The sequence below is a fragment of the Lagopus leucura genome, unplaced genomic scaffold (assembly GCF_019238085.1).
Source record: "Lagopus leucura isolate 7727_CA_CO unplaced genomic scaffold, USGS_WTPT01 Super-Scaffold_1, whole genome shotgun sequence".
NCBI lineage: Eukaryota > Metazoa > Chordata > Aves > Galliformes > Phasianidae > Lagopus > Lagopus leucura.
In genome coordinates this window covers 39,759,864-39,785,194 of record NW_024962250.1, presented here as the reverse complement: position 1 = coordinate 39,785,194, position 25,331 = coordinate 39,759,864, and the positions used below count along the sequence as shown (strand labels likewise).

The following is a 25,331-nucleotide window of genomic DNA, read 5'->3' as shown; positions in this document are numbered from 1 at the left end:
CCAAAGGACCGCAGTGAGTGCGAGGGACCCCGCAGGGCACTGCTGGGGCCACTGTGCTCACAGCCATGGCTCCGGAGCCCTGCCCAGAGGAACAGCAGGCTGCAGCGTGTTCCCTGTTGCATTTCCTATTCCACCCTTGCCCATCATTAGAGCAGGTCTGATGCAGTGGGGAATATAGAAATAGCAGCCAGCTGTCAGTCATTCTGACGTAAGGTGGGAACCATTCCATCCCCTTGAAAATGCTGTCCCTCACATTGATTCTTTCAAAACTGGACTCAACATCCATAGATTCAGACACCCGTTGGTCAGCTCAGGCCAGGATAAGTGACCCCAAAGCAGCCACTGCTGCAGGTTGCTGAACTGGAGGTCGTGCATTTGTGGGGACCACAGGCTAAGACTGAAAGCTGAAATCCCCATTCCCTCCTCATATTTCTCGTCTTCTTTCCTTGCTGGAAGACAGGGATGAATATTCAATGAAAGCTTTGGCCAGAGACCAAAGTTGTCTTTGTCAGGGCAGGATGATGTGAGGAGCAGGTGGTTTTGTGGAAGGGAACTTGCTTGCCCTGCCTGTTTCAGTTCTGTTCTGCTTACATGGGTGCAAAAGCAGTTGCTAAGGTGTTTTCTCTCTTTCAGACATTGATTTAGTATAGCGTTGTCTTCCTTTACGTCCCTAACCTAAGGAACTGAAAAGGCAGTGGGATTTTATCTTGGGCTACAAGCAAATAGATAAAAAATATGCATTTCCCAGTCTGTATATAGATATGTATTTCATTTTGGTGTGAAAATGAATGAAGTATTTGTAAAAAAAATTGGGTGACAACCAGACAGAGAGCTGCTGTTCATTTCTTGGATTACATCTAGTAACATTCCTGACTTGTTTTTAAATGGCTCCTCAATACACAATTGTGCAAAAGTGGACTTAGGGCAGGACAGAAGCTGGTTGCTGGCATCAGCCTGGCTTTTTAGGGAGCCAGCTCAGAACCAGCTGGGTGTTCCCATGGCAGAGGTAAACTGACCCCATGATGAAGTGAATTTTATTCTTCTCAGGATGGTCAGGGAGATCGAGGAGCATTCCCCTTTCGTAGCAAAGGAGTGCTAATTCTTTTTCTTCACAGAGCATGCAGTTTGAATGGGAAATCCCACAAGCAATTGCTGAGGACTCTGATCTCACTGTACAACCAGCCGCTGCTTCCCCAGCCAGCTCCAGCCAGGCAATGGGACACAAGGGTATAAAAGAGCAGAGACCTGAAGGGGGCAAACACATCACAAAACACATTAGAAATGCACCACTAAGATGAAGGCAAGGAGCAGCTCCTGGAGAGCCTGTCAAAGTGCTGATGCCTTGCGTGACAAAAAAGCATTTGCTCGTGGATATTGCAGAGGATAGGTTCTTTACCCTGAGCTTACATTGTATCAGCCACTTTTTGGAAATGATGGTCTTAAGTGTATGCTGCTGTCAGGCCCACGTAAATCCTTGGAAATGTGAAATTTCTTGCCAAACTCAGAAGCTTTGGAAGAGTGCTGACCTCCAGGGATGCCAACGCAGTTCCCTCCCTGACACCGAGTGCTTGAATCTCCACTGCATTCACCAATGTAAATGGCACTGTTTAGTGTGAGCACCTCTCGAGGCAATCAGAGGCCCTAAACTTCAGAACAGAGCTGAGGAGTGACAGCATCAGCTCCTTGTTCAAATTTGGTTTCTTTTTCACTGCCTTCAGGGTCAGTGACATCCCTTGCAGTGAGCCACGTAGTCAGAACGATGGGATTCTCTTCACTCCCATTGGAAGAGGTTCTGCTGCTTCATTTTTGGAGGGTTTACTCACTGGTATTATTTTTTCATGTATCTGAGGATGGTTTAAATGCTCTTCTCACCCAAAAAGAGCTGCTGTCCTTTGGAAGAATTGCTCTATATGGGTGTTTGATAACAAAGGTAGTCCCATATTATAAGCACCTTTGCCTGTATATGCCAGTAAAAAGGTTAGGGGCCATCAGGATTACTTCTTACATTTTCCTATAAAAACCTATGCAAGAAACTCATTATATTTATGATTTTTTTTAATTATTATTGTTATTATTTTGTAAGCAGCTCCACAGGAGCATGCTCTGTCATTTATGGCTGCACGACTATAATGGAAGCATCAGTCCCAGCAGAGAGGAGTTAAACTTGCAGGCACTGCCCATTGCATTCCTTTGTGCCAAGAAACTCCCTGCCCCACAGCTCATGCACTCATTCAGTTGAGGGACATTTGGTCTTTAGAAGTCTGGGGACATCTTCTGCCTGAGCTCTGCCCCCTGCGTCTCCCTGTAATTCCCACAGGAACACATCCCAGCACACATGGACAGGGCTTGGAGCGGGGAAGGACATGTGGGGCACTCCTCATAGGTCTTAAAACCAATTAAAAGGAGGAAGGGGAACGATTCATGTGTGTTTTGCTTTCTGTAAGGCTGCTCGTAAGGCTGTTGCAAAGCCTCGCCAGCGTGGAGGTGTTCACAGCCACTTTGGTGTCACTTGTTCTGTGCCAGCAGTGTTACGTGTCTGGTGTTAAACTCCTCCTGCCTTGGGCTCCCAGACCACTTTCAGATCCCCTTTTGGCTGTTTTTGGACAAGCTACAGCACTAGTTTCTCTCGTTTAGAAAAGATACGTAGTAATAACCAGGAGCTATCATTGACCTGAATACAAGACACTTGGGGTAGTACATCCTATGTGCCGTACTGAAATATGACAGATCACCATTGTATCTGTCAGACTGTGGAGTCTGTATGCTGAGTTTTATATTATGGGAAGGATGCTGTATTTTTTTTTTCCCTGAACGCAACCTCTACAGCCCGTGTAGGTGGCACCCAACTTACATGGGTGTTTCTGGACTGAGGCTTCAGTGGTGACACAAAGGTTTTGCTTTCATGAAATAGCATCTTACACACCCTTATCAGGCTGTGATATAATGGGACTACTCAGGTGAGAGTCAACTGATCGAGTCATCAGAGACAGAAGGATGCATGCGTGGGGGGATACTTTGATCCTCTCAGCCACAAGCATACGAGTTCAGCAGTGAGCTCCTGAGCCTGGGAGCAACCCAAGAGCATTAATCACAAAATCAGTGTTGGGCGCCCGACAAGTGCTGGTGCATCAACAGGAAGGTCGTATTTGTGTTCCTCTATAGATGTGTCCATGCATCCTGGCAGCCATACCTAATGGAGTCTCTCCTAGCTGGCTCTCTGTGACATGGTCAGGTTTACCCCTGTTGAGCACAGCCTTATCAGAGCCAACCGAGGACCTATGACAGGTGAATTGCAGCCTATTTCCTCCCATTTATATTCTCCATAAGTTGTTGTTTTTGTTTTTTGTTTTCGTTGAGAAACAGACTTGAATGTTGGCAGGTGCTTGGACAAATGAATATTAATGCAGCTTTGCTCACGGTTAAGGTCAGAGCCAACAAGTGGAGAAATGCTGCTGCTGATGCTTTGGGACCCAGGATCTTTGCATGCCACAAGCCTTCACCTTCTGCAGGCTGGAGGTTTGCACTCCTCCACCCGTGAGGAAGAAACAGGAACCCCACAACAACCATGACTGTAAAGCATTGGGTGGTTTGTGACAGATATGACCACAAAAGGAATTGAGGAAACACACATTTCTGTGAGTAGGAATTAGCAGCCTCAGCACCTTCTCAGGAAAGATCAGATGCGCTTCTGCTTGCACATTACCAACTGCAAGGGGTTGAAATCTGTGTGTTTGTTTGTGTAAATAGTATATAAATAACTGTAATTGTATGTATTTAATGTATATATAATGATTATTACATTTTAACTATCTCAAGTATTGTATATAGCCAAACTTGGTCTCTTATTTTACTAGAACGCCCACTGTAGATTTATTTTTTGTCATTGTTGTTAATGTATCTGGTTAAATTACAAACTGGTCTTACTTTTACCTCAAAGGATATATGTTCTTTATGTACATTTTATAAAGAAAAAGAAAGAAATCACTCCATACGTTTGGTTACCTCTTCAATTGCCAGCAGTATTTTCTGTCTTTGCCTTTCTGGTTGTGTGCTGCCTTTGCTCCTTCCCCCCAGCCTCACTCCATGGAAGGACGGAGGGCAGGTGGGAGGGACTGGGTTTGGGGGCAGTGCTTTGTGCTCAGTGTGTCCCTGCCTTCCTGAAAGAGGGGTTGTCCCCAACTCATTCCCCCACCCCCTACTTTGCAGTGAAAGGCTTTGAAGAGATCACAAAAAAGACAAACCATCCTCTTCACTACTGGGGCCTTTCTTGCTTGGTGCCAGCAGTCACAAGGTTTTGTCCAGATGTACAGTTGAGTTCATTTCTTTGACTTTCAGTGATATCCATATGCAATCTCTGGGAAACCAAACAAGAGTAACCTGCATGGAGACGTGTGTGGGGGCCATACCAGACCACGCTGCTCAGAGCTGAACCACTGTAGGAGAACTCCTCCCAAAGCTGACCGTGTGGTATAGATGTGGATACAGAGGTATAGATGTGGATGGTGCATGTAAGGACTCCATGACTAGAAGCAATATCCCTGCCTTTGTGTAATTGGGTGGCATGGCACAGCATCCCACCACAGTGCGATGAACCCACACGTGTTGAGCTCATTGGCATTGCAGCACAATTTGGAGGATGCCAGTGTGGACCTCTGCAATCACAGGGCTGATGTCCTGCTTCCGTTCCTTGTTCACCTTTTATAGTGAGGCTGCAGATGAGCACTAGGAGCTATCAAAAGCTTGCAAAGTGCAATTAGACACACTTTTAATCAAGAGTTTTCCAGTGAATTGTAAGGGGAAGAACCAGAAGAGCTATTGAGGAGAGCCTTCACCTACAGTTCCTTCTGCAGCTTTGTTGTGTTGTTTTACATCTCTCCGGCATTGAAAGCCTATTTTTATTGTAGGTGAAATGAATAGGTGAAATTCCTGCGCAACCCACCAAAAGGAAAGCATTCTTTGTTTCTTGTTGCATTATGAAAATGCTGGTATTTCTTTGGCCTTTCCAGGTGCACTGCTTGCCTCCATCATTTCTCTGTCACCTTCGTGACTGCACATGTTCACATTAATCCAGAAGATAAAATGCAGAGTTACCAGACAAGTCTTGCTCTCCAGTGGCCTCCACCACATGTGGTGACAGCAACAGTGATGATCACAGAGTCAAAAGAGGCCACGCTGGTCTCTTACTGTTCATCCTACAGGTCTCACTCTCCCACAGGACCTCATGGCCTGGAATTCTTCTACATGCCCTCATCCAGTCTCAGGATATTCTTGCTGTCCATGTTCCACTTGGTTCCACTTGGATGTATTTGCAGGGGTTAACGTACTCCTGCACTGGATGTAGCCCTTTCACAATCCCCATTATTTGCTCCAGAACACAGTACTTCTCTCACATTCCTTAGCCATGAAGTGAAAATTAATCATAACTGACTGAGGCTTAAATAGCCCCCAGCACCCCATAATTGCCATCATGGGCCCAGCTGCACACTCAGCATGGGGCTTCCCAGGGCAAGCCCTATTCCCTGCTGGATGGAACACAAATGAACACTGATGTAGAGCTAATGCAGGAGAGATTGACCACTTGAAAGAAAAGAAAGCATTTGATTTGATTAAATAAAAAATAAAAATCAAGAGCTCTTTTTAATTAAAGAGACTTATTTAACAGGATAACTGTCTGAAAGTGCAGTCTGACATTTTCTCTTTGATTCAGAGTAGGGAACAGCTGGGACATCTCCCCTTCGTCTGGTGGGCAGTGTGAGTCCCTGGGTATTTGCATGATATGGGTATAATGAGGCCACCTGATAGGAGCTCTGGATGAGGAGCTGACATTGCTGCTACCAGGAGCAGCACCATTATAGTAGCGATGCTCTATGGGGCAGGGGAGCCATCAGGGGGCAAGGCAGCTGCTGTCTGCGTTAGGTTTGACTCTGGACTACAAACCCTTTATCACTTGACAAAATGAAGGAAAATAGGAAGGGGCTGTGATTTTTACCTGCCACTGAGCCATAGAATTATACAGTCATTCAGGCTGGAAAAGACCTCCAAGATCCCCAAGCCCAACCCCACCATGCCCACTGCCCACGTCCTTCAGTGCCACATCTCCACAGTTCTGGGACATCTCCAGGGACATCCATAGGCAGCTGTGCCACTGCCTCATCTAGTGGCCAGCAATCTCGCCCAAAGCAGGAGGATTGGAGATGGAGGATCTCTGAGATGCCTTCCAACCCAAGCCATTCAGTGAACGTGTCAGGGTCTGAGTGTTAGTTCTCATGATGCTGATCCATCACGATGGAAACAATCCATCAGAAGGCTGCAGTCTTTCATGATATCTTTGGTACATCAGTAGGGGGAAGATTTGCTAATGCCTCCTGTCAATGGAGACCTGACCTGGAAAGCATGGAAACCAATGGCTGGGTTCACGTGTGCACGAATAATGGATCAGCTCACACCAGTCTGAGGAAATTCAGACCAGTTGGGGGGAGTTGGACCTAGAAGACCTTCAGAGGTGCCTTCCAACTCACAAACAATTCTATGACTCCATGACTTTATGAGGTCAGCTTTACCCATACAAAACAAATAGAGATGTGCCTAGTTTAGGATACATGGATTCAGTGTCTATCTAAAAGGTGGTCCATGTTCCTGCTCAGGCTCACAGGGCTTAAGACAAGAAAGAAAAGGGGAGAACATGAAGAAACAGTTTATTAACTTGCAGTGGCTCTTTCCTATTTAAACTAATAAGAGCAATTGATCCTACAATCTTAGTATTCATCAGGAAATTAAGATGTTATTGGAGAAGAACAAAGACACCGTTGTCTGACTGAGCACACAGGTTGCTGCCATAGCTGAATGGTGTACTCTACAACAGAGAAGCTTGTTGCTATATTTCACAGGAGATCCAGCAGCTCCCGAGCTCCTACGGGGTCAGCACTGCCTCTGGCTGCTGTGAAAATCAAATGTTTTCTGTGCTTTGTCCTGCATTGGTGCTGTCAGTGTCTGAGAAGAGCCTGGCGACTTTTTGTGTTTGGTTTTCTGAGTGGAACTGCTGTTGCTGTCACCTATTTGTTATAGTTAGTTTTGTTATAGTTATTTGTTATAGTTTATTTGTTATAGTTTTTCTGCTGGAGACACAGAGGGAAAAAAAGAAAAGAAAAATGGAAAAGAGAATATATTCCAGAAGTTCTTATATTTGTTCTTTTTTTTTTTTTTCCCTAAGTTACAAGAAGTAGATTAAATTTATTTTCAGTGTAAGAGGAAAAGTGCACAGCAGCAGTGGGACTGGCTTTCTTGCTTCCTTCATGAGAGTTCTTGGGAAGCAAACCAGAGCTTGCAAAAATCTCTGCCTACTGCTCTTTTACACCGTCCCAGAAACATGGATGCTGCTGGACCACCTTCAGCACCTTCCCACAGCATGGGCCCACAGCAGCTGGATATGGCAGGGGCTGACATCTGCAACCATTGCCATCCACCCACACAGCCTTCGTGGGGAAGAGGGGAAGGAGGAGAGCCTGCCTTGCCCCGAGCATGCTCCCAACACACCAGGACTGTGATGGCAATCAATCCTTGTGCCTTGAGGCTTCAGGCAATTGCCTGCAGGTGCCAGGAAGGAATTCACCTCTAGGCAGAGCTGCTCACACTTGTTCAAGTGATGTTTTCTTGCTTTTACTCAAGGTAGTAGAGACTCATGACAACTGGAGATAGGATTAGGAGGAAGTTTTTCAGCCAGAGGGTGGTGAGGCACTGGCACAGGTTGCCCAAGGAGGCTGTGGATGCCCCATCCCTGCAGGCATTCAAGGCCAGGCTGGATGTGGCTCTGGGCAGCCTGGGCTGCTGGTTGGTGACCTGCACACAGCAGGGGGTTGGAGCTGGATGAGCACTGTGCTCCTTTGCAACCCAGGCCATTCTATGATTCTATAGCCAAAAGGGTGACTGTACATCCTGCTGGAGGTTGGCTGGTTCTTGCTTGCATGCACATGAGAAGCTGGTACAGCTGCAGCTCATGCCAGAGGTTTTGACCGGGTGGAACTAATAGAGATTCTTTCAGCATCTCCTGCCTTCCTTCTTCGTCCATCCCATTCCCTGCCCAGGCGTCTATGGCATGTCAGTCTCCTGTGGCACAGAATGACCTGCCCTCTGCTAAAGAATGAAAGATTTCCATTTATTCACTGCCAGGAGAGTGAATGTCGGGGCTTTTGATGCAGCTTAATGGTCTGTGGCATTCAGGTTACGATCCAGGTGATCTAAGAATTTAATCAGCACTTAAAAGCATATGAATATTTTCTTCATGGAGACACTAGCAGAGATGTAGTTCTCCAAAGGAGCAATCAGGCAGGATTTTACATTTGTTATGTGGCTGAAGGCAAAAACCATATCAGGAAGCACGTGCTCCCTTACTGACAGCAGCCTGTCTTCTGCAGACACGGGAAATGAGGACTTGCTTATGACTTCCCTGTGTATCTAATGCAAATCTCACATATCCATCACTGTGCTCTGGGAATGGGCAGATACAGGGGACAGCTGTTTGCAGAGCAGGTGGCAAGATACGTCTTTGTAGATAACAGAACTGATGTCATCTTGCATGGAAGATTTTGTGCTGCTGTCATCTACTGGTCTCATCACAGCGTGGTCTGAGCTGCACGTGTTGGCACTCTTCATGAAGTGGCTGACAGCAGTATTGGCCCCAGCCCCACCACTGCACTCCTCTCCTTCTTCCCACTCTCTCCCTGTAAGACCTCTGCTTCTCTCCCATTGCTCCCAGCACTGCTCCCTTTGCCTCTCTCCCCACTGGTCAGACTTATTAATTGAATCAAATTCTCCCTTTGCTGACGTGCAGACCATATTTTCCAGCTTTGCCATCACTAATGAAAACCTCCTCGTATCTGGGATGTATATGACATGCCCAGCTGACGTGTGAAATATTTTTCTTCTATTATATGGATTTTTTTTTTTTAATTCAAGATGAAAAATTAATTGAACAGCAGATCCTCCTGCTTCTACAGTCGCTGTAAGTATTGAAATTCAATTTCATTACTAAAAAGTACATGTTCCATTTCACTTTTTAAATGTCATATTTATTTTTCTAATGAACTTTAATTTTAGTCCCTTAAGGAACATGATTGTACTGAGAGTCAGACCAAGTCCTGCATTTCCCTTTGAATTTCAGACATTAGTGAGAATGTATTAGATTTATTGGTTCTTTTGATTAACCTCAAAGGAGACAAGATCCCATAACTAACTGCCTCTGGAAACTGTATTGTTTTGGTGTATGACATCCAGTTTTGTGGGCTCAGCTCCTTGTATCGCCCTGTTGTTCAGGCTTCTCTTCATCTTGGTTCCTTTAATCCTGTCAGTGCTGACTATTCCAGATTTGAACCATCTCCTGCATCTTGCTACACCCAGCTCCACTTTGAACCAGCTTTAAAAATACAACCGTTCTCAGTTTTGCTAAGTGAATCAACCCCTGGAACTGACAGTGTTTGTAAAACTCACGTTCCTCAGTCTTTGGGAAGTGGGAGCTTAAGGTTATATCTGCCTGTCAGCCCCTGTCAGAGGTATCATAACCACTGCCTTTTCCAAAGACATCACCAGACACACTCTAGGCCATCCACCATTTTCTTGGCTTTCCTTTTCCATACATTCAGGACTAGCAGTCACCTTCACTTTTTTTTGTGGGCTTTTTTCCCTCTCTTTAAGCTCTGAGTTACTGTGCGACCCTTTTCATAAAGGCAAAAATTACTTAAAATTCTTCCTTGTTACTTAGAAATTCATTCAACTGGATTAGAATTGAGAGCTGAGAACTGGGAGCTGAGATTTTCACGTCCCACATAAGAAATAGTGAGATCAGTTCTCAGTGGAAATCACACCTGGCTCCAACCCCACAGCCAGTGCGAGTTGGAGCTCCTCGTGAGAGATGCAGCTTAACAGGGGAAATGGAAGCATTCCAAATGCTCCAGTGAGCAGAATTCCTGGAATGCCATTCTGGATTTCGGCTGTTCCTCAGCATCAAACTGAAAATTCATGTATTCCCTTCCCCTTTGGAACACCAATCAAAGACCTAAAAAAAAAAAACACCAAAAACCCAGACCAGTGGGTTTGATTGAGAGAAGTCAGCATCCCCTCCACCACCACGGTGCCCTTTGCTGAGCTGGAGGCGTAATAAAGGATGCTGGGAACTGGGAGAGGAAGAGGTGCTTGTTCCACTTACAAGTAAAATATGGTATTTCCAGCAAAGCAGAGCAGCGCAGCACAGAATGCATCGACTTCGTTAGTGCACAAACAGGCCATGATTTATCTCCTACAACTGCTCCGGGATTGTTCGGAAATGCGGTGTCAACACAAGATGGATGAAGAGGTGCATGATGCGTGAGGCCAGAGATGTAATTACTGCGGGCTGCTGAGCACTGATTAACAGCAGTCTGGAAAACTGTGTCCAGTTTAGGACATTGCAATCTGGATATCTTATAGGACACTGCCAAGAATGAAAAGGATTTTGATCAAGTTGGCCTTTCTCCATAGAAAGAAGTGAGAACTGGCTTTGTCTTGCCTGGAGGAGAGAATACAGAAGATGTGATAACATTTTGAGGTAAGGAGGTTTCCCCAGACATTGTTGTGAACCACGGATGAGAAAGGTGATCTCAGTAATTGTGATCCTTTGCCCCCAGAGAACAGAGGTTAGCTCGTCCTTCCCATGAGCCTGAGTTTCTCTCCGAACTGATGGCTTAGCATCTGGCAGCAGGGCTAAGGCAAGCACTAGAGGGTTGCATACCATGAAACCATTCCTAGCTGTGATGATAAAATCCACAGGATGCTGCCTCTATGGAGGAGCAGACGAGACCTAACACAGTCCAGATTCTGTTTGCCACGCACCAGTACAAGAGCTGCTGTGCAGGCTGTGCAAGGTGAGCCACCCCAGGGGGATGGTTAGCTGGTGAGGTGTGGGACAAAGGGTTTCAGAACCATGAGACGTCGTTAGGAGCCTTTTAAAAGATGGGAAGTCATGAGAGCGTTGTTGGGAAGTGCTGGTAAATAGTGGAGTCATTCCTTGTACCAGTGTCTGTTGTTTATAATGAAGAAGTCTGTGTGGGTATGTCTTGCTTGTATGACAAATTCTCTGAGATTCAAATAAAGAGCAGCAGGAGGAATTCCCAAGGCCAGTAAGCCACTCAAGGACACAAGTGAGCATAGCAGCTCACAGAAGACATCCCAGTACTTGTGCTGTTCTAAAGGCATTGGGAACCAGCCAGCAGCTGCACAGCAGCTATTTGCAGAACTTGAAGATCTGCTCTTTCTTTTGTTCCTCCATAATTTGTCCTTCCTAGAAAACTGGCTCACACACCCCATACTCTGCGAAGCCACTCTTGGGCTACCATTTCCTTCAGCTGACACTGATTGCATTCAGCTGTTCCAAATCTGGTCTGAAATCACCTGGCTTTAATTTAAGTAGCAAACAAAGGCAGCCCTCCTTATAGGTGTGCTGCAGTTTCATTGGGGTTGAGTTCCATGAAGAAGAAGTGTACTGACTGTTGTGCCTTAACAAAAGCAGCATGCATCCTACAAGGAAATAAGGTAAGCAGAAATTCAAAGCAATCTAATTTGGTTAACTGGTGTATCAGAGGTCAAATTACTTTGGGGTCTGCCTTTTAATTTGTGCTTAATTAAGATATGCCTTCCAGAAGGGCATTTAGTTTTAAAAGTTTTAAGAGATTAGTAACAAACATCTTTCTTGGCAGTTGATCTTTGGAGTTAATGACTGTGACCATTAAAATATTCTGACTAATTATGGTTCTATTTTGTTATGTTCAGAAAGGAATATATATATATTTTTTCTCTGTTGCATTAAAAAGCTCATTACTGTTTTATACTCTCACTTACTGTACCTGAGTCTCTTCCATATTGAGATGTATTTATTTATTGGATGAACTATGTAAACCACAATGCTTAAATCTACCACTTTAAGGCAGCTTTGGTATAATGAGGAGTTCTTCTAGTCTCCAAGCTGGCAAACAACTTGGTGATGAAACACTGAGGAATAAGTAAAGAAAGTTGTTACAGCTTTGTGTGCTGCTTCCCAGCAAGGCAGGTTGTTTATCCACCTCTATCTCCTGGCAGATTGAGCCATTGCAGTTCTACCTGTCTATATTATGAATGTGAGGGATATAAATAATTCAGAATTCCATATTTAGGAAAATAATCAGAGGTGGTTTCCATTGCCCTATTTCTGAGCTCTGTGAGTAGAAGCTATGTCTGTAATCAGGGACAGCTATCTTAGCTGTATCCCAGCTTTGTGCTGTTGCTCGTTTAAGTTCCTCAGGCACCTGACCCCACGTAATTACTGCTCCTCCAATGAGAAGCTATACATATATATAAGTTTGTGAGCCTTGGATTGTTTTTGTTTTCCTTTCACATCATGCTATGCACGTGGGCTCCATCTGTGGCACAAACAATTTTGACAGAGTAGCTCACAGGACTGAAAGCATTTAAATGTGTCCCTTCTATCTGTTTGAATGACAGGGTCAGTTCTCCAGAAGACAGAGAGCTGCTTGTTCCCTTGCACAGTGCTGGAATTGTGGTAGAGGTGCTTTGAATAGCCTGCAGCATGTGTCAATGAAGTTCACGGCCATCGCTTGCAAATCTGCAAGTGCTCAGTGTGTGTGCCAGTATCTCTTGCTTTTCTTATGAACCATTGGGTGGCACAGCTGATTATTACACAGATGTTTCCTCCTCAATAAATTACCTAGTTCTAGGTTTCCTGGTGGATTGCTTAAGAATAGAAGATATCTGATTTTATTTATCCAAGGTGAAGTTGACCTCAAATAGAATTGAGCTTGGTGAGTAGCCTAGCGCTCTCCAAATTTGGAAAGGTGGTAACTTCTTTATCTCCTTCTGGCCAAATCGTAGGTGTAGACTGAGTAAACCTGATTTATTTTTTTTAAATCAAACTAACACCTAGGTGAAGTTATAAAACCGGTGCCTGGGAGAATAGTCTGCCCAACTCAGGATGTCTCACTGTTCAAAATATATTTAAAAGTAAAGTAATCCATATTTCTTTGAGAAGCCCAGTTGTAGAATTAAAAAGCATGGATGGTGTGAAGAATAAGATCAGTTGGTGCAATGTTCTGACTGGAAGAGGTCAAGTCATCTTTCTTTGTAATTTCCAATTATGTGACTTTATGAACTGTTTTCCTACTTGTTTTCGGTATGGGTTGGATCAGGAAATTGGATGTGTCACTTATAAGTAACTACTTTAAATTGCTCTGGATTGAAATCAAGTCGTTATGGTCAGTCTTCCTGGCAAGCTGGATTAATGCTTTTGAAGTATTTACATATTTTGTAATGTTTCCTAAGAACAGCTTACCAGGAAAGCACAGCTCTCATCCTGCCCTGCCTATTGAATTGCCTCTCTGCTATTAAATGATGCACGTGTGACTGGGTGTAGATGCAGTCCCTACTTATAGCTATGTTGAACGTAGATCAAAAACGCTCAAATTGTTCTTTGTTGGCATCCTTTATAAAGCAGGGTGTGTGGTTACATCTGCTGGGCCTAAGGGGGTTTTGTGGAAGTGCAACAATCCCTCCTGCAAAGAAATTATGGAGTGCGATGTGTGCTTGAGGAATCTTTTCCTCTGTGTATTTTTAAGATGAAGTGACTCAATGTGGAAGGTGTGAAACTAATGTTAAATGAGTGAGAACTGTGTGAAATCCCCGAGTGATGTGCTTTGAGGTAGTTGTGTTCCTCAATAGCCACTCGTAGTGCAACGTGGTGCTTTCCTGTACTGAAATAACACCGTCCTGGGATTGTTTGCTACATCCCTGGGACAGCAGATTCAGGCAGCATGGCTCAGAGGCAGAGCTTTATTCATGGAAACCGTTCTATCCATGAATTAGGTTCACTGGGTGTAAAAGTTTGTTTTTATGCTGAAGCTTTAAGATGCTGACGTGTGAAAAACCTTCAGGCTTAGCTCTGCACTGCTGCAGACCTGAAGTAATGCCATGTTGGTGACTGAAGCTCCATTTCCAATCCACTGCTGGGTGCAAGAGCAGAATCACATCTGCATCTCCCCTTCTGCTTTTTGTGGTTTTCTTTTCCTTTTCAAGAGCCAGCTGGAGAATTCATATTGTAATAATGGGTATAAATTGTTTCCCTTGTAATGTATTTAATAATCTGCAGCTAAGGAGCAGGAAAAGGAGTGAGTTGAAGTGATGGCAAAAACTAAAGGTATTCAGCAGCCCATGGAAATTAAGTAGTGAGATAAAGGCTGCCCAGAGACATGGTGGTTCCCCTTTCCTGCCCACATCCAAGGTCAGGGGATGGGCTGTGAGCACTGATGGAGCTGTGGGTGCCCCCACGCGCTGCAGGGAGTGGGACCTGATGGCTTGTAAGGGTACCTTCAACTCAAACCAGTCTATGAACTTGTCTACCCCATTACTGAAGTCCTTTCAATACTATCTGCTGGGCAGAGGCCTGCATGTTATCACTGACAAAAGACCACAGCCCTCACTTGTAGGATCATTTGGACTCTATCTATTGGTAGTGACTGGTGTCTTCCACCAGTGGGAAGAAGGATCTAACCTATCTGACTTCCTGATTCTGGAATGTTCATTCTGATATTGGAATGTTTAATGTGTTGTTCCCATTGTCCAGGACAGCTGAGTTCTTGTGATGGTAACATGAGGTACTGCTCTGTGCTCCAGTATAATGCCTCATTAAAATCAGTACACCATTAATATCAATGTGCCTTTGAGGGATGTGGATCTATGATCACCTGGGAAGTTGTTAGAAGATACAGTGAGCTGAAAATAACGTGGGTCAAGAATTAGGTGACTAGATGATCTTGTAGGTCCTTTCCAACCTTGTTAATCTATGATTCTATGAGTAATTCTAGAAATAAATTAAAAACAAAACAATAATTCTAAAACTAAGAACTAGCTTCATGTGTGTACCTTTATACTGGCTGTGAACTAAACAGATTTTAATTTCTTGGTTGTCACAGCTGCTTTGCCCTTCTCAGCAGCCAGAGACTTTCAGAGTTGAACTGAGGGTCAAGGAACTGCAGTGTTCTGTGAGAAGGAGTAGCATATGGACAGTAAATCTGTCCTATGGTGCTGTCACACATAGCCTAAGGAAGACCATCCTCTCTTATTGCTGGTGAGCCTTCAGAGATGTTACAGGAGCGCTTTAGGGGTGCAGGAGAGAACCTTCAGGAAGAACTGGCATCTGTGGTGGCTGTGCTGGTTTGGCCAGCATCACTTTCAATATAGCCTCGGTTCACACGCAGAAGCAGGAGTGATGCTTTGACCTGCTTGGTGTTGTCTCTACAGTCTTGTCCTCTTGGTGGAAAAGTAGTAAAGCAACTGCTGTGCCCTGTGGGAACAGCTGTGAGACACAGATATTCAGAGGCAGCAGTTCTGCTTTGACTGCAGAAGGGAGAAAGTTAAGAGCGAGGGGAAAATACAAATTCTCATCACCTAATAGATTTTGTGGAAAGAAAAAGCCTCCCTTAACAGCAGATCCTCAAACCTAAAACCACAAGAACTGCTTTACAAGACCACAGTAAAGGATTTTTTGGGCCTAACATCTTGTACCCAACAGCATCAGTAGGAAATAAAGAAAGAAATGAAAACAGCAATCACACGTACTCCTACTGCCTTACAGCAGTCCCTGGAGAGCTGCCACTAAGAAGCTTTGAGTCAGGTATCTGTCTGCACTGCAGCTCTCAATGCACTTTCATACATTTATGCTATTGCCTTTTGAGCCCATGTCACTATTAGCATCTACAAGGAATGGATTTTGCAGTTTACAGATGCGGTGTGCAAGGAAGAGTTCCTTTTGTCGGGCAGGAGACACTGTTTTGACAGACGTGGTGGCAGCCGTTATTCCTTCCCTGCAGAGTGTCTTCAGGACATCCTTGATTATACAGGCTTTTGTCACGCCCTTCCTTCCAGACTGAGTTTAGGCTATTTAATTTATCCTCATGTGAAAGACATACCCTGAATCTTCTTTGTTACTTTCTTTATGCATTCTTTACTTCTGTTTTGCCATGGAAGTTGATGATAGCAGGCCTGAAATGAAGGTATATATGTGAGTCTGTGTGGGTGCAGGTAAAGAAGGTGATGCCAAAATGGGCTCTGTCTGAATGGAAACCACAGGAAGACCAGACCAATCTGTATGGTGACCCTAGGGGCTGGTAGAGGCTGTGGGTTAAACATCCCCAAAAGATTATCCCTTTCATGACCTAACCAGAGGTGACTGCATATCAGGGCACACTGCTGGCTCACGGCCCACCTGTCATCAACCAAAATGAGAATCATTAACATAGAATCACAGGATAGTCTGGGTTGAAAAGGACCTCAGTGATCATCTAGTTTCAACCACCCTGCTATGTGCAGGGTCACAGTGGGTGCAAACCTGTTCATTTCTCACAGTTTTAGGGAAGACAGTACAGACTAGTAACAAAATGTAATTAGAGAACACCAAATACCAGCTCTCTCCAACAGTTTATTTCTGTTAATAGTTTCTGTTCCACATCTGGATGCTCTTGGTATCTATGAGAGCTCTTGCTATCTGAGCACACTGTATACCTGCTATTCCATAGGGTTGATGTCCATATAGTTAGTAATGTGTATATTTATTATGAGCCTGCAACATAACTCAAGGAAATGTAATATAAAACAATATAGTCTCCAGTAACATAAGCCTGCATTTTTGGAAGAGACTGGAACACAAAAATAGGAAGCATGGAGTACTTGGGCATCTTATGTCTGTTGATGTCAGTCTTCATTTTTGGTTCCCAACACCACATTTCCAAAGGCAGGTACTGTCTCAAGATGCAGGAAGGATCTTCAATAGGTAGGAAAGGATCTTCCTTCACTACTGCTTACTGAGACTTGAAGACCCAACTGGATCGAGCCCCTGTGCCCAGTAATGCCCAGATCTCCATGACATTCCTAACAGAACAATGTTTTCAGCTTTTGTGGATGCTGGCAGGTCTTCCTATGCCTTTCCATGCCTGAGTTTCCTAATGTATATGGATGTGAGGAACTTCATCCTTGTTCTTGTAGTGGTTAGTGATGAGAATACAGAGGAAATGTGGGAGAAGCCTGTGCCCAACCTGCTGTCGTGGGGCTCACTTGCACAGAGCCTGGATTGCTGAAGTGCAGTGGGACTCTTCATGCCAATAGGGTAAAATCATGCTGAGCAAATGTCTCTTGGTGCTGCTGCCAAGCCTCCAGCGACTGATGAGGAGATTGGAGCTTGGAGCAACCTCATCTAGTGAGAAGGGCCCCTGCACATGGCTGAGGGTTGGGGCTGGGTTGGCTTTAAGGCCCATGTCAACTCAGTCCATTCTATGATTCTGCCATTCTCCTGCACATCTCTAATAGTGGGTTTTGAAGTCTTCAGTGCCACAGAGTTTGTTTCTTTCTCCTGTTTGGCCCTGACTGGTCGTATACTTATTAAAAACCATATGTCCTTGCTGCAAATGGCACCTACGTAAGTGTGTATTAATAACTAGAACATTTCCTCTGTGCAGTTGCTTTTAAGAACTGCCCTCAGCCAGGACTTGCCCCGAAGGGAAAGCAACCAAAAAACCCACCTTCATCTGAAAATGTAGCTCCATCAGCCCCCCAGTTCTGATGTCCTTGGTTCTTTTGCTGGCAGTGACAGCACTTGCTGTGCAGGAACATGCAAGGAGAAGTTTGGTGTGCATTTGAGCATTAACTTTATTTCCTACGCTCACTATGGATTTCAGTGTTCTTTCTATAGCTGGTAGGATTTCACAAGCCTTACAACTTTTGTCTTGAAGATTCTGCTTAGATCTCTTCTTTCTTCTTACAACCCAAGATCTTGTTCCTTCCAACTGTATTCATGTGTATATACTTAGCTTTTTTCCCCACAGAGTCCCTTCTTACAACAAATTTCTTAGAATACCTGTGCATTGTGCAAGTAAAGATTTTCATTGCACAGGACAACGTGTTTTTCAGTCTGCACAAGTCTTGGTTAAGTAATCATGAACAAAGGAGCCACACTGAAAACTGAAGTTTTGCCTCCTCACCCAAACTGGTGGTCGTCTACACTGTGCTGTTGTAAGGGATGAGACAGCTCCACCATGGAGTCTGAGTGATGTTTCAATATTTGGATTTCCATTCTTGCCTTGCTGAGTTGTTTCCCAAGCAAAGCAGCAGTTCCAAACAAAAACATTCATAATTTATTGCACAGAGTTAGCATGCAAATAGTATCTTTTCCTTTTCTTCAAATTCATTCAACATATTTATTTTATTTTGAATTGACTTATATATATATATTTTTTTTTTTTTTTAGCAGACTTATATATAATTCACAAACAATTTCTATTTTTTACATTCCTTAAGCTGGTTTGATTACTTCTTTCTTATCGTTGATTCCTTCCTCACTTTTTCTGGCAAAAGTGCTGCTAGTTGCCATGGTAACATCTGCTTTCTACTTTGTTTTGGGTTTTGTTTTTTTTTTTACCAGTCATTCCTCCTCTCTCCTGGAAGAAATACTTCATTTGCAGACCTCCCCCTTGCTCGCACCAACTCCAGCTGCCTCTTTGCACTAAGCAGGGGTTGTAAGACGTGTCCAAAGACAACCTACACAAAGTGTTTCCCAGGCCTTCTCCAAGCTTTGCAAGACCAATGGATGCCTTTCACTGTGTGCAGATACCAGTGGCTTCCTACAACAGCTGCCTGATGTGCACCTTGTGCCACAGGGCTGGGTGGGAGATGGGATGGACCATTCCCAATTCCCATATACCCTCCATTCCAGTACCCTTCCTCATCTCCATTCCAGTACCCTTCCTCATCTCATCTCTGTGCCTTTGCCCAGCTCTCAGATTCACTTTCCATCATCCCATCTTCCAAAAGAGAAGAGGGGAAAAAGATTGCCTAATACCCCTATTGTCAGACATAGCAGCTTTCTACATGGCATGAGACAACATTTGGGTTGCTGATCGCAATCTCCCATACGCTCTCTGCATGTGCTGCACTAATGACTTTCTGCTTGGGCTGTGATGGACTGTGAATAGCACTGGCCACGTCATAAGGTCACATCTGAAAGAGAAGCAGTAGGACAGAAGTGAAGGTGCTGTTTATGTAACTTCTGCTGAAACATGCATTTAAACCGAAATAAATGACAACAGCAAAGTGACTGAAAGGAGCACGGTCAGGTTTATAATTCTATATTTTTTAATGTATAACTCTGTGATAGTCTAATAACATAATGCACCTCGTATTAGCTTGGATTCACTATTGTTTATCATCAGCTTTTTAATCCTTGGTTTGATAAACAGACTGTCCCAAAAGTGTCTGGGACACAGAGCAGCATCCCAGGGTGATGGCAGGGCTGTTCCCTGCTGGTGTCCAGGAACAAAGCATCCCCCATGGGACCACCAGGAGGGCTAGAGAAGGGGAAGGTCCCATCTATGCTGGCATCTGTGGAGATGGGGCACTGAGGGATGAGGGCATGGTGGGGTGGGATGGGGGTGGCCTTGGCATCTTGGATAGCTTTTCCAACCTGAATGATTCTATGGTTCTTTTGTTTCATAGGCCAACATGTGCAGAAGTCAGCAGGCAGCCCAGCTTCACCTCAGTACCCATTTCTGCTCTTACTTGAAATGACTGGTTCCCTGCAGAGGAATTACTGCCACTGCCCATCTGCTGCAGGGGAAAAATCTTTATGGCTCGCCTAGCTTAAACCAAATCAGGGCTCAAGTGGTTTACTGACTTATTAACAACGCTTAATTAACTGGCAATCTGTGAACTGCACATTCAAGATCAATATCAGCAATGCTACAGGTAAGCCAGGGTGCAAGGAGCTCGCAAAATGGTGATTAAAATACAAATTTCTCAACACATACAATCTGAGCAAGTTTGAATTGCACACACAGTGTGTGTATGAGTGCAACCCAAGCATGGCATCCAAAGGGAAGGCTGCTCTGCCTGATCTTAGAGAGGTTGTGGTTGCGTCAGAGCTGCCTCTGGTTCCATCAAAGCAGCTTTTTGCTATTTCTACTACCAGGTCTCTTCCCAGTGTTGTAAATATTCATTCTTCTTTTTGAGCTTCTTGGAAAGTCTCCTTGTGATCATCCGTCCACTGTTTAATCCAGGTGATGGTTTCCCACGTTGCCCAAACTTGAGACTGTTTGTCCCACAGCCACGTGATTGATACTCACGTTCCTGTCTTACCTGTTGCTGTTATCAGGTCATCTGCTTTCTTCACATTGCCATGCTGTCTTCAAAGGGCACATGGATTTCCAGCCCTCTTGAAACCTGCTCTGCAAGGCCTTCATACCCACAAGGAAAGATGAAGGAGAAGAGCTGTGTCCTGGTGCTTGATTCTGTAACAACCACTCAGACGAGGTAAGCACAGGCATTTGCACTTGCAGTGTTTCGTATCTTAGACGTTGTGTTGAGGGACATGGTTTAGTGAGAACTACTGATGATTGGTGGATGATTGGACTGGATGATCGTGGAGGTCCTTTCCAAATGATTCTGTGATCTTTGGACCAGAGTGTCCAAAGATTGGTGTCTGCTGTGGCGAATGTCCATGAAGTCACAGCAGTGGACATCCATTGGGATCTCTACCAATCTACTACTTGGTGTTTCATAGGTGGCACCAGCTGAGCTGTACCTGGTGAATGGAGCTCTGTGGAGTATAGCCAGGCTAACTTGTTCTCTATTTACTGCTGCTGCAAAACTCTTACTAGACTTGGCAGAGAAATCCTGGCCTCAATTGAAAAACAAAGCAAAATGCTAACAGGAGGACCACAAACCATGACATTTCCAGGAGTCTGTGGTCGCAGCCCATAGGAGAGAATGGCAAATTTAGTGCATTTTCTCCCTCACTGCAGATTCTTGACACAAAGTGCTACACCAAATAATCACACGTCCCCTTTGTGTGCATTTCCATCTGCATTAGCAGGTCACAGAATTAAAATATGCAGCTGTTCACTAGGAAGCAGATAACCTGCAGCATGACCTTGCCATTTGCTGCTTTAGGGGAGCAAGTGGAGGGCCACATTCTTCTGTACTGTGTGCTGTACTTTAACACACATAAATAATGCATCTTCAAAAGAAAAAGCTATTAACAAACAGTAGGACCCACAGTCAGTGCATAACATTTTCCCTCTCATTTTCCTTCCAAACTGAAAAAGGCAGGGAAGGCGGAATGAATTTGCTCTGGTGTTAATTACCTGAAGCATTCTGTATCATAGGTTTTGCAAATATTTGTGCAATACTAACTCCATAGATGTAATTGATACTAAACTCCATAGTAGCTAACAATCTCAGACCAGTTGAATGAGCAAAGACTCTGCTTTCTCTCCTTTCTGACTTCATTATTTGGGCTTATTTTCCTTGCTAAAGCAACACCTGTTGGCACAAGTCCTGCAGTGAGAATGTCAGCCTTATTGTGGATAGTTCTTTTACTATTCTTACCACTGGTTGCACTTCAGCAGTCCTGCCTCTAGCATCTAACAGTGGACAACTCATCCCAATGAGTTGTTGGCACCCCATCCTAATGCACAGCCATGGTTGCTTCTCCCTCCTGTCCTACATAGCCACCAAGTTGGCATATGGCAATAAGGTACACTCAGCTTCTGAAGATCACTTCCTCAATAAATAGGGCTGTTCACTTGTTTTTCTACCAGGTGGGCCATAGCACCCAGATAACCATCATATAGAACTAGTAGGTGTAAAATGCTACTTGTTCTAAATATCTGAGTCTCTTGAAAAGTAACCATGTAATATTTAGTGTTTACAAAGGCACTATCTGAAAGTATTTTTGAGAAAGCAGTTTATTTTGGAACAGAAGTCTGGCAACTATTGTGCAGTTTTGCTTTTTCTGATGTAATTAATGTATTTTAATGTGAGTTCCTAAAGAACCGATTCAACTCAGGCAGCAGCCCCTGAACTCTTCTGTGTCTCCTTATTATACTGTCAAATTTCTATCCAGCTTCAAACCAACATGACAGTGGGGTATGGGCATCAGGTGTGTTTCTATCCTCACATCCCCCACCTTGTATTGGCAGTGTGGGTTGCTGTGACTTAGGTACAAGCCCTTGCACTTGGATTTATTGAGCTGCGTGAGGTTCTCCTGAACCCACTGCTCAGTCTGTCCAGGGCCTTCATGCAGGGCCCCAATTGCCTCTTAAGGCTCATGAATAAGTCCTGAAAGCTGTGGTGTTGGCTGGGCCAAGCTATGTTTTTAGGGAAGTGATTTGGTGATGTGGTGCAGGAGTGGGATATAGGAGAGGTAGCTCCCAGCTCCTGCCTGGGTACCATGGGAGTACATTGCCCCTGAGCACCAATGTGTGGTTTCTTGTAGTCAGGTTAGTTGCTTGTGCTTCATATTAGTTATGGGAGTTTTAATTTGTATTCCAGGGTGCGCAGAGAGAAACAGTATTTAGTGCTGAAAAGTCCCATCCACAATGCACTTATTCCTTTTTTGCAGCAATTTCCTTTCTTCTACACTTCATTTTGCTTTGGAGGCTTTGAGACAAACTCTGCAGAAGTAGGGGTAAAAATATTTCCCCATAAACTCCTTCAGATTGGCAGTTATTTCTCTTTCCTTCATTTAATTTCATTTCTTCAACCTCTTGTACTTACAAGTTAGCATTTATCCATGCCCACGTAATTTAAGTCTGTATTCTGGCTGTGGATCAGCAGGTAGGTAGGTGTGCCTCATTTCTTTCCAACTAATGGGAAACAAATGAATAGCTGCATATTAGGAATAACGAACAGTGCACTCATCCCACAACATACCTGTCACAATAAGAACTGGACTTCAGAGAAAGCTGGCACTGGCAAAATCCCACAACATCACATAATGCAGCAAGCAAAAGGCTGAGCTGCTGGATGCTGCTGCAAAGCAAGGCGTAACAGAGCACTGCAAAGGATGGGAGAATGTGTGATTAACGGATCTCAAAAACCTGGAACTGACTTTATGATCAAATAGCACAGACTATTTCCATGGGCTTGGGCAGCTTACTTTAGAGTCAATAGGAGGTGATTTTACAGGGGAGGGAGGGAAATGAGCAATCCATCACATGCAAAAAATACAAACCTGCTGAAAATTGCTCTGAGAGAGATTGTGGTTATGTTGGAATTTACTATGAGTTATATACATCCTGGGAGGGATGAGTTGGAACCTCCAACCCACACCTTAATGTCCCTCTGGAACAGCCCTGCTGGGTGCTGGGACCAGGGGCTGGGTTGGAACAGATCTCCTGTAAACAGCAACAGGATTGATGTTGGAGGTAAAGGATGTGTGGCTGGGTACAGGGTAGAGCTGCTTAAGCTTTCAGGGGAAATAGTGAAGCATACAGATGATTATAATACTAATAGATATGCATTTAGGTTGTTTTCATGTTAAAATTAGGCAGTGCATAGTGTTACAAAAGGCTGTTCCCAAATGCTCTAATTACAACTTAATGTAGGACCCAAAGGGGAGAGCTGGAGTCAACCAACCCAGCCTGTGCTACAAAAGAAGGGCAGGAGTCAGATACAGCAGCCTACAGGTCAGTGATGGAAGGATTCTGACACCCGTCAGTGGTGATCATAAGTCCTCATTATAGTCTTCCCCAAGCAGCGATTGAGAAGGTGGCAAACAGTGCCTGAAAGTGAGAGGTTGTGCTCCAGTTTGTAATGGGAGGGCTGTACAGCTTCTTGTTGCCTCTGGGTGCTAGCTGCTGTGCCCTGGCACAAGAGAGATGTGACAACTGCCAGCCTTAAAGCCCCTTATTCTGTTCCCCTTGTTCTGATCTCTTTTCTTGACTGACAAGTTCCCAAATCTTAAACGTGCCCTTAACTTCACACAAACACTCATAGATGGCTATTTCTGCCCCAGAACCATTACCTGGCTCTCCAGGTTTCATCTTCCTTTTGAAGAATGCAGTGTGATGCTCAGGCTCTATACAGCCAGGGAGCACAGAGGTGCTGGGCTCACTGCTGTGTCTGTATGGTGGAAAGCATGCAAATGTGTAGACTTAATGCATGGAGGAAAGCACCCAGTGTTTTAGGTGAGGATATGTGCTCACGAGGGATGGGTCTCCCCAGCTTCTGCTGCAGCTCCTTTCACATCCTCTCCTGCAAGGCATGTGCCTCAGCATTGTCGTACCTTGGAGCTGTGTGCTCCAATTTTGTCTCCCAAGAATGCCCTTTTCAGAAGGGACGCTTTGAAACTGGGCACCAAGGCATCACTTCATACATTGCTGCGCCATTTACAGCTGGAGCTTGGAGAGGTAAGTAGCACAAACCCAGAAGAAGGTGGATTTGTTTCTGTAACAAGTAGTTGCTCAAGCAAAATGTCTTTCTTTGAGGCCCTGTGTCTTTTTGCATGGCTTTTCACATTTCACTGCCAATATTTTGGATGGAACCAAGGGTTAAGGTCTTAAAACTGTGCAGTTTCCAGAGAAGGCGAGTTCTCCCTGCTACTATGGAAAGAATCCTAGGGAGAAGACCTATGGAAAAGGGAGCTGAGAGATGAGCTGTTCCCAATGAGTGCCACGCGCCATCACCGATGCTTTAGAAGGAAGCACGGCCTGTCTTAAGCCCTCCTCTGAGCCAACAAGAAAATCAAATATTTTTAAAGGTAAACTGCAGAATCTGATGTCTTTTGTGTGTTCAGTGCAAAATGGGGCATTTGAAGTGAAAATGAAACTTTGCATAATTTTTTTTTTAAAGCAATGTAACATAGAACATTCAGGAGTGTCTTACAAGAAATCCCTTGGTTAAAGTTGTAATGCCAGCTCAAAATACATGGTCTACGCTGTAATTGCTCTCGAAATATCTGCTAATCTTGCAGCACAACAACTGTGCTATTCTTCTCTGCACGTTACAAGGAAATAATGCTGACATTTTGCCACATGCCCTGATGGCATTCAGCTCCTGTGGGACTGGGCTGAACAGAAAGGCTCAGTGCTTGTCTTGCATCGTTCAATTTTTATTATGCTCTTCAGCATTTCTGATTGGCATTAACAGCTTGACACTGTTAGGAGAGAGAGGAGCTTTTCATTGTCTGTAATTATCAAACAGTAGATTTGATGCTGGATGAATCAATATTTCCATTTCAAGCAAATGCTCGCGTTTGTAGTCTTTAATTCCAAGAAATATGATGTATATTCAGAGAAGGCATCATTAAATAAAAGCAGTGGTAATGGCCTGCCTCTCTTTAAAAAAAAAAAGTTGACCCTGCACATAAATTTTCCCTCAAGGAATCCATTAGTCCTTTTTATGTTAGTTAGCACAGTTGGTAGTAACGATTCAGAGAATAAATGAACTAATAGCTTTCTGCACGATCTGCAGCGGCAGACCTGAGATGGGAA

The 25,331-nt window shown here is 44.3% G+C and overlaps 1 protein-coding gene across 4 annotated transcripts in view; it reads left to right on the top strand.

Annotated features, from left to right (window-relative positions):
- Positions 1 to 3,938, top strand: part of MDGA2 (MAM domain containing glycosylphosphatidylinositol anchor 2) — a 315,520-nt gene extending 311,582 nt beyond the window's left edge. For 2 of the 4 annotated variants that reach the window (XM_042868569.1, XM_042868543.1), the window contains one exon: positions 3,425 to 3,934. The gene's annotated coding sequence lies outside the window, so the exon portion shown is untranslated. Of the gene's footprint in view, positions 1 to 1,115 lie in introns of all 4 variants that reach the window. The other 2 variants (XM_042868550.1, XM_042868537.1) reach the window with 2 other exon arrangements.
- Positions 3,939 to 25,331: the final 21,393 nt, after the last annotated feature.